Raw genomic sequence first — 13,499 nt, 5'->3', positions numbered from 1 at the left:
GTCTTCTCCAACACCACAGTTCAAAAGCATCAATTCTTCAGTGCTCCACTTTCTTTATCGTCCAGCTCTCTCATCCATATATGACTATTGGAAAAACCATAGCTTTGAATAGATGGACCTTTGTTGGCAAAGTAATGTCTCTGCTTTTTAATATGCTGTCTAGGTTGGTCATAGCTTTTCTTTCAAGGAGCAAGTGTCTTTTAATTTCATGGCTGCAGTCACCATCTGCAGTGATTTTGGAGCCCCCCAAAATAGTGTCTGTCACTGTTTCCATTGTTTCCCCTTCTATCTGCCAGGAAGTGATGGGACCAGATGCCATGATCTTCGTTTTCTGAATGTTGAGTTTTAAGCCAACTTTTTCACTCTCCACTTTCACTTTCATCAAGAGGCTCTTTAGTTCTTCTTCACTTTCTGCCATAAGTGTGGTGTCATCTGCATATCAGGTTATTGATATTTCTCCCGGCAATGTTGATTCCAGCTTGTGCTTCATCCAGTCCAGCATTTCTCATAATGTACTCTGCATATAAATTAAATAAGCAGGGTGACAATATACAGCCTTGACGTACACCTTTCCTGATTTGAAACCAGTTTGTTGTTCCATGTCGTTTTAACTGTTGCTTCTTGACCTGCATATTGTATGATGCTCTTAGCTGAAGTTTCAGTGATGTTTACATTTTCCTAAAACTAGCAGAGAGATTTTGCTAAATGAAAAAGGCTTCAGTAGAAGGACTATATCTAGGAATTGGCAGAGTGCAAATCCTATAATGTATTCCAGTATGTGTATGACTTACCAGGGCAGCTTGCTGAAAATGTAGACTTGGGGACCCACCTAAGAAGATAATGATGTCGGTTGTCTGCACACTCAACTTTGAGAATCCTATGGAAGAGTTTTTAGTTTTGGAAGATGGCTACAGTACTGGACAACACCCTAAGTCATGTGACGAGGAAAATAAACAACAAGAAAGGGAAAGTAGAACAGAAAAAGATAAGGAGATGATAAGCTTGATGAGGGCAAGAAGAGAGATAAGAATTTAAGTCCTGAAGAAATCCCTCTACAAATTTCTGTGTTTCAAAAGATAGGTTTCAAAGGGTAATAGAATCACAATGATTTTAAGATTATAAGTGGAAAGCAATGTGAAGTATACAAGATTATGTGGGAAAAAAAATGTCAAAAGATATTGTTCATGGAGAGCCAAACTGGTTAGAAATTCAAACTTCAAGTATTAAAATGAAAATGTAGCAATAAATTTTAGTTTTCCAACAACTTTTTAAATTGTAATATGGTGGGTGTATTACTTGGGATAAATTTTGGTCATAGAACAGGATTGCTATTATAAACAATTAAATTGGATTCTTTTATTTTTCTTCTGTAAAGTGAAAGTCGCTCAGTCGTGTTGCTCTTTGCAACCCCATAGACTATACAGTCCATGGAATTCTCCAGGGCAGAGTACTGGAGTGGGTAGCCTTTCCTTTCACCAGGTGACTCTCCCAATCCAGGGATCAAACCCAGGTCTCCCACACTGCAGGCGGATTCTTTACCAGCTGAGCCACAAGGGAAGCCAATTTTTCTCCTGATTATCAGTGAATCATCAAGGACAACCTTCAGTCTCCAAGATGATGAGCCTGCGGTTGTTGTGAAGATTACATGAGATCTGAACTCTGGTTGCCAGAATTGCTGGGTTCAAGTTATTGCTCTGCAACTACCTAGCTTTATGCCTTTGGGCAAGTTAATGTGGCTTAGTTTCTTTGACTGTAACATAGGATACTGATAGTGCCTACCTCTAGAAATGTTGCCAGGAATACATAAGTTAGTAAATGTACAGCACTTAGGACGGTGCAAGCCACGTGGTAGACATTGAACAAATGTTATTCTGAAACACAACATCTGTTGTCATTCTCTTGTTCAGAGCACCTACATTTTTTTAAAACGATTATTCAAAATAGGGATATACATAGGATTTTATAAAGTAATATTTATCTTGAGCTTTAGTTGATGAAATTATTGAACACCTATCCCTAAGACACTTCAAATTCTATTGTGACAAGTAAAACATGACCCTATACCCCAGCCACTCCAGCCTTGGGAAGTTATCCTGTTGACTGGTTTTCTCTTTGCTATGTTGGAGAGCAGCATAGATGTTAATTGAAACTATGTTTTATAGCATAAGTAAAAGGTAGTGCATGAAGGACAGAAGGGAATACTAATAATAGATCATACCTTAGTGTATTTCTAAGCATAGCAGATCATCCTGGTATTCTTTCAGAGACAGATATAGTAAAATGGACAGAACAGAGATAGGTCATCAGAAAAACTCGATATTCAAGTGCTAAGTATGCTATTTCCTGACTATGTGACTCTGAGCAGTTGACTTAACCTGTGTCTCTCTTTCTTCACCTAAGAAACCGGCACGTAGCCACCTTGCTGAGTATCTTGATTAATTGAGCCAATGCTTGTGAACTATGAGATGTTGGGCATTTGTATTTTTGCATGATTTATATTATATAGAGCTTGTGGATTTCTAAAGATCAATGGCTCAGAAACGACCACTTAGGATAATGTAGTTTTAATAGGATTACAGAGAACTTTATTATTCTCTGTAGAATTACCTGTAGATCAATAATAGATGGGTGACTTGCTGCAAAAATCAGATCCTGCCCCCCCCCAAAAAAAAATCACAGCTGGAAGATGAAATGGGACAGAGAGGTTATGTGGCTGACCTAAGGGAATAGTTCACAAGCTGTGGAATAAAAACTGACCAGGAGGATCCTCCCCTCCTCTTTCCACGCCGCTCCCCAACTATTTCTCAGTTGGATGGAAGGAGTACAGGCTTTGAAGTCAGACCTGAGTTAAAATCCCTGCTGTGTCACTTACTAGTTATGACTCAGGCTGGTTACGAAACCTCTGAGCCTCACGTCCGTCATCGGCACAGGGGTTAGCATCACTTGCCTGGCAGAGTTGTGGGCAACAGAGATTACGTCTGCAAGCTACCTGCCCGACAGCTAGCTGATACGTTATTTTTCTCATGATTATACGTGGCCAGATTTCAAGGCAACTTGAATTACACCCTTGCTGAATAGGAATACTAATGCAACTAATAATAGCAACTGTTTAACTGAAGGGTTCCATGTGCCAGGCGCAAGTCCAAGTACACTACGCTTATGAGTATCTTAATCTCCAAACTAGCCTGATGATGTGAGTATTACTGTTATTGCCACTGAGGCTCCATACGTGTCGCTAACATACCCAAGGTCACAGGTTTCCAGATCTGTGCACTTGTCAATCTGGATCCCACTTTCCTCGTTACTGGATTATTCCTGTTCCTCCCTGGCCAGTTTAGGGATGTGGGACAGAGAATGAAAGGACTAGTTGTTTCACGAGAATTGTTTTATGAGTTGGGTGAGTATTTGCTTTCACAGTCTTCATTCAGGTAGACACTATTGGAAGAGACAAGCACTCACCTAACACGTAAATCACATAACTTGTGTGTGTGTTCCGAAGTCTCGTAGAGAGCCGCTTTCTTTCTTTGTACTTTTTTATACTTGTCAGGATTGTAGAGAACATTTAGGGGGATGATAACTGGAGAGCCCAGTCCTGGCAGCCATCTCCAGCTCTAATCTCGGGGCCCCCCTCCCTTCTTAAGTAGCAGTTTGGCACTGAGGACAGAGCCTTGGGGAATGCCTGCTTTCTTTTTCTACATTAAACCGATGGAGTTCTCTGTTATTCAGTACTCCCACGTTGTAATCCAATGATGTTATATCACAAGACATTACTACTGATCCCCTTGAAAGGGCAATAAAATATTTGCTCACATACCTTCTAGTTGAACGTACTTCTGATCAAATACCTTAGGTGAAGACAGGCACGTCGTATTGGTCTTTTCATTGATTTGCATCCTGTGTCTGGATATGTGCATGCAGAGCGCAGTCCCTTTAAGAACCACTAGCCCTCAGCAAAAAATAACCTAGAGCAGCTCAGGTTACTGCTGGGCTCCAGAGACTCTTCAGGGGGTCAGGTTGCTTTTTTCTCTGGCACCTGCCTCAGCAGGGATGTAGGAAGAAGTTGATATATTCCAGCAGAGAAGTTCTGGGTGGATCTGGGCACTGGAATCCTCACCTCCAACTTCTGGATGTGACCCAGTCTTCATAGTAGAAAGGTTTTGATTGGGCCATTTAAATGGCATTCAATTAAGTGACCCTGTCCCTGGACCTGTCCGTAGGAGCCTGTCTTTCCTATCAACTGTGAATTTTATATTGTTTCTTTGAAAAATGAAAATGACATCAAAAGCCATCAGATGGGAATGCATCTCCCATCCCCAGATCCAAAGCGTGGCCCTGCAGTGAAGGGAGGTCGTGGGAGGACACACCCTTTTCTCCAGAAGCCCTGTGCGTGCATGTGTCTGTCTCACCAACCTTTCTTGAAAGGAATGTTTTTACTGGCTGTCCATAAGCCAGGAAACAAAGATTGTACAGGGCCTAAGGCTCTGTAAAGATAAACGCACAAACAAATGGAATAAACTCCTTAATTGTGAAAAGCAGGGAGAGGTCCTCAGAGGTGGTACAGTATGGGATGAGGCAAAGAACCAGCCAGGACTTGGACCATCTGGGGCCTTGTCTCAGCCACGCTACTGAATTCTCTGAGTTGCAGAATAATAGAATTTTGTCACAGATTAAGTGGTATCTGTGAGTGACTCACAGTCTTTACTTTTCCTAGAAGGAAAGTGCAGCTCAGAGCATTTGGGTGACTTGCCTAAAGTCACTCAGCTGCTTGGTAGTAGATCTCAACCCGCAGCCCAAGTACATATATCATTGCTCTTCATCATGCTACATAGACATTGTAAAGAGTCAAGTTCTCTCCACATCCCCATTTCCTTACCTGGAAATAGGAATTCTCCTACCTGGGATGTCTTCTTTGTAGGGTATTGTAAGCCTCTGCTAAATGATTGTGGATGGAAACACAGTTAAAAACTATTCAGTGATATGTTTATATTGATATCAATTAAAAGTAAATTATAGGGACTTCTCTGGTGGTCCAATGGTTAAAACTTCACCTTCCAATGCAGGGGGCACAGATTCTATTTCTGGTTGGGAGCTAAGATCCCACATGACTCGTGGTCAAAAAGTCAGAACGTGACAAAATAACAGAAGCAATATTGTTAACAAATTTGATAAAGACTTTAAAAATGGTCCACATCAAAAAATATTTTTAAAATAGTAAATTATATATTTATATGCACACACATATATGATGATGAGACATATGTATAATGTGATACCTAATATTTTGCTAAAATTCTTCATGTGGGAGATCTTAACAAAAATCTGGATTCTTCTTTGGAAATTTGAAGCACCATGAGTTTCCAGACATACAGTAAAAGTTCTATACTTCAAGTTATTAACCTGACAGTTTTACCTACTAGCATTACCATTACTTTACCTTTCTGAGAAATGGGAATAATAAAGTTATCTGGCTATCTTCAGTTCAGTTCAGTGACTCAGTCTTTTCCGACTATTTGTAACCCCATGGACTGCAGCACACCAGGCCTCCCTGTCCATCACCAACTCCTGGAGTTTACTCAGACTCATGTCCATTGAGTCAGTGATGGCATCTAACCATCGCTTCCTCCGTCGTCCCCTTCTCCTCCCGCCTTCAATCTTTCCCAGGATCAGAGTCTTTTCAAATGAGTCAACTCTTCGAATCAGGTGGCCGAAGGATTGGAGCTTCAGCTTCTGCATCAGTCCTTCCAATGAATATTCAGGACTGATTTCCTTCAGGATGGACTGGTTGGTTCTCCTTGCAGTCCAAGGGACTCTCAAGAGTCTTCTCCAACACCACAGTTCAAAAGCATCAATTCTTCGGCGCTCTGCTTTCTTTATAGTTCAACTCTCACATCCATACGTGACTACTGGAAAAACCATAGCTTTGACTAGATGGACCTTTGTTGGCAAAGTAATGTCTCTGCTTTTGAATATGCTGTCTAGGTTGGTCATAAATTTTCTTCCAAGGAGTAAGCGTCTTTTAATTTCATGGCTACAGTCACCATCTGCAGTGATTTTGGAGACCAAGAAAATAAAGTCTGACACTGTTTCCACTGTTTCCCCATCTATTTCCCATGAAGTGCTGGGACGAGATGCCATGATCTTCGTTTTCTGAATGTTGAGCTTTAAGTCAACTTTTTCACTCTCCTCTTTCACTTTCATCAAGAGGCTCTTTAGTTCTTCTTTGCTTTCTGGCTATCTTAAGTTGTCTTAAAGACTACTTTATGAATACATGCGAAAGTACTTCTTGAACTGTAAAGCACAGAAACGATTGATTATTGCCAAATATTGCTGAGGCCCACAAAGCCTGTCCAGGGAGCACATGAGGTATGATTAAGGAGATAAGTCATATATTCAAAAGCAGATTTCAACATTATCTGACCTTGGTGTCAGATAAAAACTTGATAGATAATGATTGCAATGAATTAATAAGTATTTATTATAGCTTCCAAACGAACGTGTGGTCACCCATTAATTATTACTCTTTTCCATAGGTATTTGCCCAGTTTGTCAAGACATCTGGTGTCTCATATTTATAGGATATTAGCTACTGCAATAATATAGAAGGTGGAGATTTAAATGTTTATACAACTTTCTCAGTGACACTGTTTGCTCTAATATTTATGTCTGATTTATCTCATTTTATTATTAGAGAATATTTGTGGGTTGTAATTACTATTATCATTATCTGATGAATGAGAGGCCAAAAGATTTTCCCAAGAGCTCATGGAATGTGAATGGAAGATCTGGGATTTGAAGCACTGTCTTCTGGTCCCAAATTCTGTGTACTTGTAACTTGTCTCCTTGTGTTGTGTTGGGGGTTCTATTTTGTAGACTGTATTCTTCTTTGGTTTCTTTCATTGATACAGTCATTCATTCAGCATGAATATTCTGTGTGGAACTCTGTCATATCATCTCCTACTCCAGGACTAAATTTCTTTGGAGAAAACTGTTTGTTATATGTCTGATTCCTTTAACTGAAGAAGAAGTAGTGACATAGATGCTTGAACCTTGCATAAATACTGATTTGAGTAGGGAAGGGAGGATACAGTCCCTTAAATGGGGAAATACTGATGTCAGAGTTAAAACAAATCTTTGCTGTCCAGTAAAGTAGGCCTCTAGTGTCATAGGGGCTTCCTTGGTGGCTCAGTTGGTAAAGCATCCTCCTGCAATGCAGGAGACCGTGGTTCGATCTCTAAGTTGGTAAGATCCCCTGGAGAAGGAAATGGCAACCCATTCCAGTATTCTTGCCTGGAGAATTCCATGGACAGAGGAGCCTGGCGGGCTACAGTCCGTGTGGTCGCAAAAGTCGAACACGACTTAGCAACTAAACCACCACCACTAGTCTCACAGGGCTATTTACTTTCAATTAAAATTAATTAATTAAAATTTAAAAATCAGTTCTTCAGTCACACTAACCAAATTCCAAGTGCCAATAGCCACCTAAGACTGGTGGACATTCTATTGGACATTATAGATATATAGATATGTGTTTGTCACTGATACAGATAATTTTGGTGTTTGATATGTGTGTCTATAATTTCACACTGGAAATGAAATTGTTCTGGTATACATTTCTACCTGAGACATAATAATAGCTACCATGTACTGAGCACCTTCTCAATAAGCAGTAGGCACATAATCTATGTTGCTTTATTTTATCCTCACACCATGTTTTATACTGGGAGTCTAAGGTTCGAGAGGTTATGTAATTGCCTGAGATGTGATAGGGCTATGGATTGACACCAGTTTTTTTTTTTTTTATTTCAAAGAGAACGCTGTTTTGCTCTAGTATGCTATCTTTCTACGTAGCCTAGTTGGATTACATCAGGAGTTAACATTCTCAATGCACTGTCTTATCATTCAGTCCACTTCAGTTCAGCAAGCGTGCCAGGCAGTCACTCTGTTGGGAGCAGGAGGTACAGCAATCAGTGCAGCCCTGTCTCTGACCATAGGGAGTTCCAGTCAAACAGAGAGTTCAGATCATAAAGAATAATTATGACAGTGGAGGATGATCTGTGGCCCAAGACCACGTGATGCATCCAGGAGCCACTGAAGGGTTCTATCCAATGAGTGCCATAGTCAGGTTTATATTTCGTAAACTCCACTGTAATCATGTAGAGCCTTGTTTTGAGAGGAAAGGGAGAACCTATGATACTTCTTGTATAATTTATTTGTAATCTTGTAAGATTTACCTAAGTGAAGGAATGTCGATGGCTAGAACTAAGATCATAGCGGTGGCGTTAGAAGGTTGATGAGAGAGAAGCAACTTGTAAAATTGTCAGGTTTCAGTGATTAAAGCTGAGGGTAAGGAGCAATTAAAGATGATTCTCATATTTGGGCGCTTGGTGAATGTTTGGCCTCTTTAAAGTAAAGGAGATTTGCTATGTGGAAAAAGTTGTACATGAGTGTGTGTTGTGTGTTGTGTTTATTGTGTATGTGGTGTGTGTTTTGTGTTTGTGTCTGTGAGCATGCATCCTTAAGTAGATGAACTGCAGGGTGGGAAGGGGTGAAGATAATGACTTAATAGACCACAAGCCCATAAAATATCCAGAAAGCAGTATTATTTGCCAAGTGGAAAAGTGTTGGTCACTCAGTTGGGTCCTACTCTTTGTGACCCCATGGACTATAGCTCACCAGGCTCCTCTGTGCATGGAGTTCTCTAGGCAAGAATACTGGAATGGGTTGCCATTCCCTTCTTCAGGCTGCTGTAAAACAATGACATATTTTAGGAATGTAATTTAAAAAATGAAAAATCAAACAGAATCCTGCCATAATACTGAGACTAAGACCCTGATGCTGGGAAGTATTGGGGGCAGGAGGAGAAGGGGACTACAGAGGATGAGATGGCTGGATGGCATCACCGAGTCGATGGACATGAGTTTGGGTGAACTCTGGGAGTTGGCGATGGACAGGGAGGCCTGGCGTGCTGTGATTCATGGGGTCGCAAAGAGTCGGACATGACTGAGCTACTGAACTGAACTGACCTGAAAAGGGAAAACTTAACCTCATGGTCTAAATATGATACATCTGTCCTAGGCTGGGCACAGAATAGTGAACTAGGGATGTATTTTCCCATTTTTCTAAATAGTCACAACATGTAAAAGTACTTATCATCATGAGATTCCAGTAGTAACATAGACAATGGATTTAAGTATGGCTTCTAGGGAGCCTCCGGTTGAAAAGGCAGGTTTTTGCCACATTTTCTTTGGTTATGCCCCCCTTCTTTTTATATAATTAAATAATCTGTTTTTAATTTAGTGACCAGGTAATTATGTTATTTGACATTTCTAAAAGATAAAGATTAGCAAGTGTTCTCTAACATGGTTGTTAGCAGTCCTTAATTTTGAGCAGTGGTGTGTTTAATTGTGTTGTAGCAGAAAATAACCTCATAGGTTTAAATAATTATAATGATAGCATAGGTTCCAATCTAGAGTAAGGAAGTTCCATTTTCTTAAAAAAAATCAATTGTTCTGCTGATAGTACATTTAATAGGTGTGGAATTACCAAAACCAGGAATGCTGATGGAAATAATTTCTTCTGAAACTCAACCTGTAGTCTCTGGATTGATAGTCATATCTGTGCAATTTGAAACAGTGTCTGCTTTGGAGATCAGCATTGTTTTATAATTATCTGAGGATCCTCGATTCAGACCTGACCAGCATAGACCACCATGACAGAAGGCTGTCAAAGGTACGATGCCGGCTGAAACCTGATGACTTCTGGGTGCCTGGTTTTGTTTCAAGCTACTTAAAAGCAGGAGCTTCTGTAAAATTCGTGAAACATCTTTGGTTTCCAGTCAGTTAACTTTAAGTATTTCTTTCTTCTCGGACAAATGCAGACGTGTCTCATTATCTTGTGTTTTAGATTTTTTCCCCCCATTTTCTTAATGTTTTTTCCCTCTATTCATTTTCAAAATGAATAATAAAACCTTGTGAAATAAAACAGACTCTAGATTTAATGTTTCATTATCCCACATCTTATGTTAGGAGTTAACTACTCAACTGTTACGAATTAGGAACTTTGCCATCCTTCTACGAAGAGAGTGATGTGTGTGTTTCTTCAAAGCTGCTTAACGGTGATCAACTAGAGGGCACCAGCGAACATTTCCATCTGAGTTCTGTAAACTAGGCCACATACTGTTGACACATATGCACAGGAGAGAAACGTGAATGCTTTGCGAAATCTCAGTACTAAAAATAATTTCCACCTGTATTTATAGCAGTATTATCATACTTGACGAAAGTGATGTGGAACCTACCAGTATAGGAAGAAAAATGTCATCTTGTTACCATTCCTGGAGAGCTGCCCTCTAGAATTAAGCCCTTAAGTTTGTCCAGAGTTACAGCAACGCTGCTCACAGGTCTTTGCCAATTGCATGGGCTGGATAGTTAATGCCATTAAGTACTGAGATACCGTCTATCACAGAGAAGTGTTCTGTGGCTAATAATCAACTGGGTAACAATAAAAACCTGTCCACTATTAGGAAAGATTGGTAATTAAGACTTCCAAATAGGGCATGCAAGTAGGAAGTGTTCAGGTTCTGAGGCAGAATTTTGGGTTCTGTTAAATCTAGTTGCCATTATGGTTCCTTGTGTCAGCACAGTTGCTTAAATGAAACTGGAGAGGGAACATTTTTAGATATCCAGATATTAAAATGTGCAAAAATCCAGCATTTTTTGATAGGAAAAAGCTATGTGAAAAGACCTTCCTTTGCAGGGTAACTGTGCATATGTTTGAGTGGGAGGAAAAAGAACAGATGATTTGAAAACTATTAAAATTGTTATACATGTAGAAAGTTATTTTCCTCCTCATAAAAACACCAGGATTTCAGTCTGAGTTAACATCTTACTTGTCACTTAATAAAAGTGTTTGCATATTGCATTTCATCTATCGATCAACTGATTGATTCACTTTTTTGGCAAACAGTAATATGCCTACTATGTGTAAGATACTGCAGTAGGTGTATCTCATACATGGGAGATTTACTTCTGTAAATGATCAAACAATTCAGGAGAGATATAATTGCAAGTATGGTATGCAGAATGTCCATTTCTTGGGTGAAACTGATAGTTAAGCTTAATTCTACTTAAAAGCACGTTTTAAAAGAAGATAACTGCAGCAATGCAGTCTGTGTCGTTTTCCTAACATTTATTTGGAAAGCAGCTAATGTTCTTTTTCTCTGGATCAATTAAATGTTAATGTTTGGGGAGCACACTTTGAGAAAAAGAAAAATGGTTATAGGTAGGAGAACGTGACTAAGAGGAGAGGTTATGTGGCATTTTATAAGATAGTTGGTGGTGCTGTTTAATGCTTATAAAGTTGTGTTAAAATGGACTAAATAGCCTGTTATTGCAGGAGCTTATTTAAACCAGCTCTTTGTGGTTATGTCTGGTGAGAAAGCTTAAACTTAAATTCTCTCCAGCCATTTAACTGCAGCACAGTGACTTCAGGTCTCTTGTAAGAAAGTCTAAATGTAGGCTGTTGAATAATCCCTTTGAGGGCCCTGTAACTATTTTTATGCCTGGATATGCGTCATCAGTGGGTATTTTCTCTGGTGACTTGCTTACATCAGGTCTCCTACCATACATTCTATCAGTGAGTGGCTTATGATTGATGGGAACCACGCTGTTGTTCAGCTTATCTGTGACCTCAGCGAACGGACAACAGGAATTTCCAGGCTGTTACATTCTCTGAATGCTTGAAGACAGGGGCTCACGGTGTTGATCCAGGCAGGTAGCAGTGATATTATTCACCAGCGGAGGATGGGAGGAGGGACAGGAGAAACAAGGGGAGGGAGAAGGAGGGGAAGGGAGGGGGAATTCCTTTTGTGAACGGAGGCAATTCTGGCTCAGCCGGCTGCTTCATCCTCGCCTTCAGAGGCTGTGCCCTGTGGGGAAAGGTGCATTTCCTGAACTGGAGGAAGCGGACAGTCAGACCCTTGATGGAGGCACCCAGTGACTCCTTGGGGTTGGTTGGGGAAGGCATTGAGTCCTCTTTCATGAGTTAAGATTTTGTTTTTCCAATCGATTGGATTGATCCATGAGCCACTGGGCTGCTCTGGTCCTGGATAGAAGTAGGGGCTTTGAATCAAAGGTGTGCCAGTGTTTGTGGTGATGCAGAGGAATCCAGTGCTGTCTTTCACCTAGCAATGTTTGGAGGTGATTTGGAAAAGTTAACCTGCACCTCGCATCAACAAGTTTTGGGGGAATAGAGCCGTGCATTGGTGTATGTGTGTGGAAATGGATTATAACTGAATTCACAAAAATGTTTTCTGATTTCATTCCTTTTCCCTACCTCTTTTACACATGGTGAATAAGGTTTCTGAACCTAGAATGAAAGTTACCAGCATTTTTGCAGCTCCATTTGCTTTCGGATAACCGTGTCCGTCTCCTAAACTTTTTTCCTCCTCTCTGCCTTGCCATCTCCTCCTCTTCCTCATCCTGTTTTTTTCTCTCCCTCTCTTTCTCTCCATGATGTTATTTTGTTTGTAAAAGCAGTTCCAGACCTTTTGCTGAGTTAAAACCAGGTTCTGCACAGATGAGTGAGGTGCACATGTGGATTCAAACCCATGCTGGTCTGCCCGTGTTTGCAGGCTGTCCTTTCAGTGCTTTTTTTTTTTAAGTGACACTTAAACAAAATTACACTTTTTTAGTGTAATGCAATTACGTCATTTAAGCATTTATGCAAAATTGGTTTTCTGATCTTTTAAGACTATATTCATTGTGGAAATATAACATTTATTGATTTGACTTTCCGACTTTTATTCCCCTTTTTCTTCCCCCAAACTGAAGCCACATCTCCTTAATGTAACAGATTACCAAGGTGAGCATTCATGTCACTACTTTCTTGACAGCTGGCCTCCTAGGAATCACATTCTGAGCTAGATCCTAGACACTAGTAGCCTGAAACAGGTGCTGTGTGGGGTAAAAAAAAATCCTAATGGAAAAAAAGAGATGTTTATTCTTGTCTTTCGTATCTCATCCAATGCTACCGAGTGAATATGGACATGCATAATTACTTTGATAGTCTCATTTCCAAATAGCTGTCCTACTGGTAAAAAAGTATTCAACTGTCAGGTTATATTGTTTCAGTTTTAAACATTGAAAATTCAGATGACTGAAGGAGAAAGACAAAAGAAAACCACTGTAAACCTCATCTACAAAAAAAACCCCACTTTTCTTTCAAAAAACTGCTTCTTGATAAGCAGTGTGACTCATGACAAGCAATTTTATAATTTGAAATTTGTGAAAGATTAAATTCAGAACTCTAGGAATTTTGAGTCATTGGTAGTTGAATGAGTTAAGGCTCCATAATGTATCTCATTAGAAAGAAAGCATTAAAATATTAATGAGATTCATTGTTTATATCATTGTACTGTCCCCAGGAGCTATTAGTGACTAGCTTTACTTTTATAAAAGTAGCATTATATGAAAAAGATAGTTGTTCATTCAGATGCTGAG

At 39.8% G+C, this 13,499-nt stretch overlaps 1 protein-coding gene across 17 annotated transcripts in view; it reads left to right on the top strand.

The window, feature by feature from the left end:
- HIVEP2 (human immunodeficiency virus type I enhancer binding protein 2) overlaps window positions 1-13,499 on the top strand; it is a 222,470-nt gene that overhangs the window by 59,089 nt on the left and 149,882 nt on the right. Inside the window, exon 2 of one of the 17 annotated variants that reach the window (XM_010851445.1) lies at window positions 9,634-9,729. The exons of the other annotated variants lie outside the window; for them this stretch is intronic. The gene's annotated coding sequence lies outside the window, so the exon portion shown is untranslated. The remainder of the gene's footprint in view (window positions 1-9,633; window positions 9,730-13,499) is intronic. 17 annotated transcript variants of the gene reach the window in all.

Source organism: Bison bison, unplaced genomic scaffold, assembly GCF_000754665.1.
Source record: "Bison bison bison isolate TAMUID 2011002044 unplaced genomic scaffold, Bison_UMD1.0 scf7180017864303, whole genome shotgun sequence".
Classification (NCBI taxonomy): domain Eukaryota; kingdom Metazoa; phylum Chordata; class Mammalia; order Artiodactyla; family Bovidae; genus Bison; species Bison bison.
This window is presented reverse-complemented; position numbering and strand designations above follow the sequence as displayed.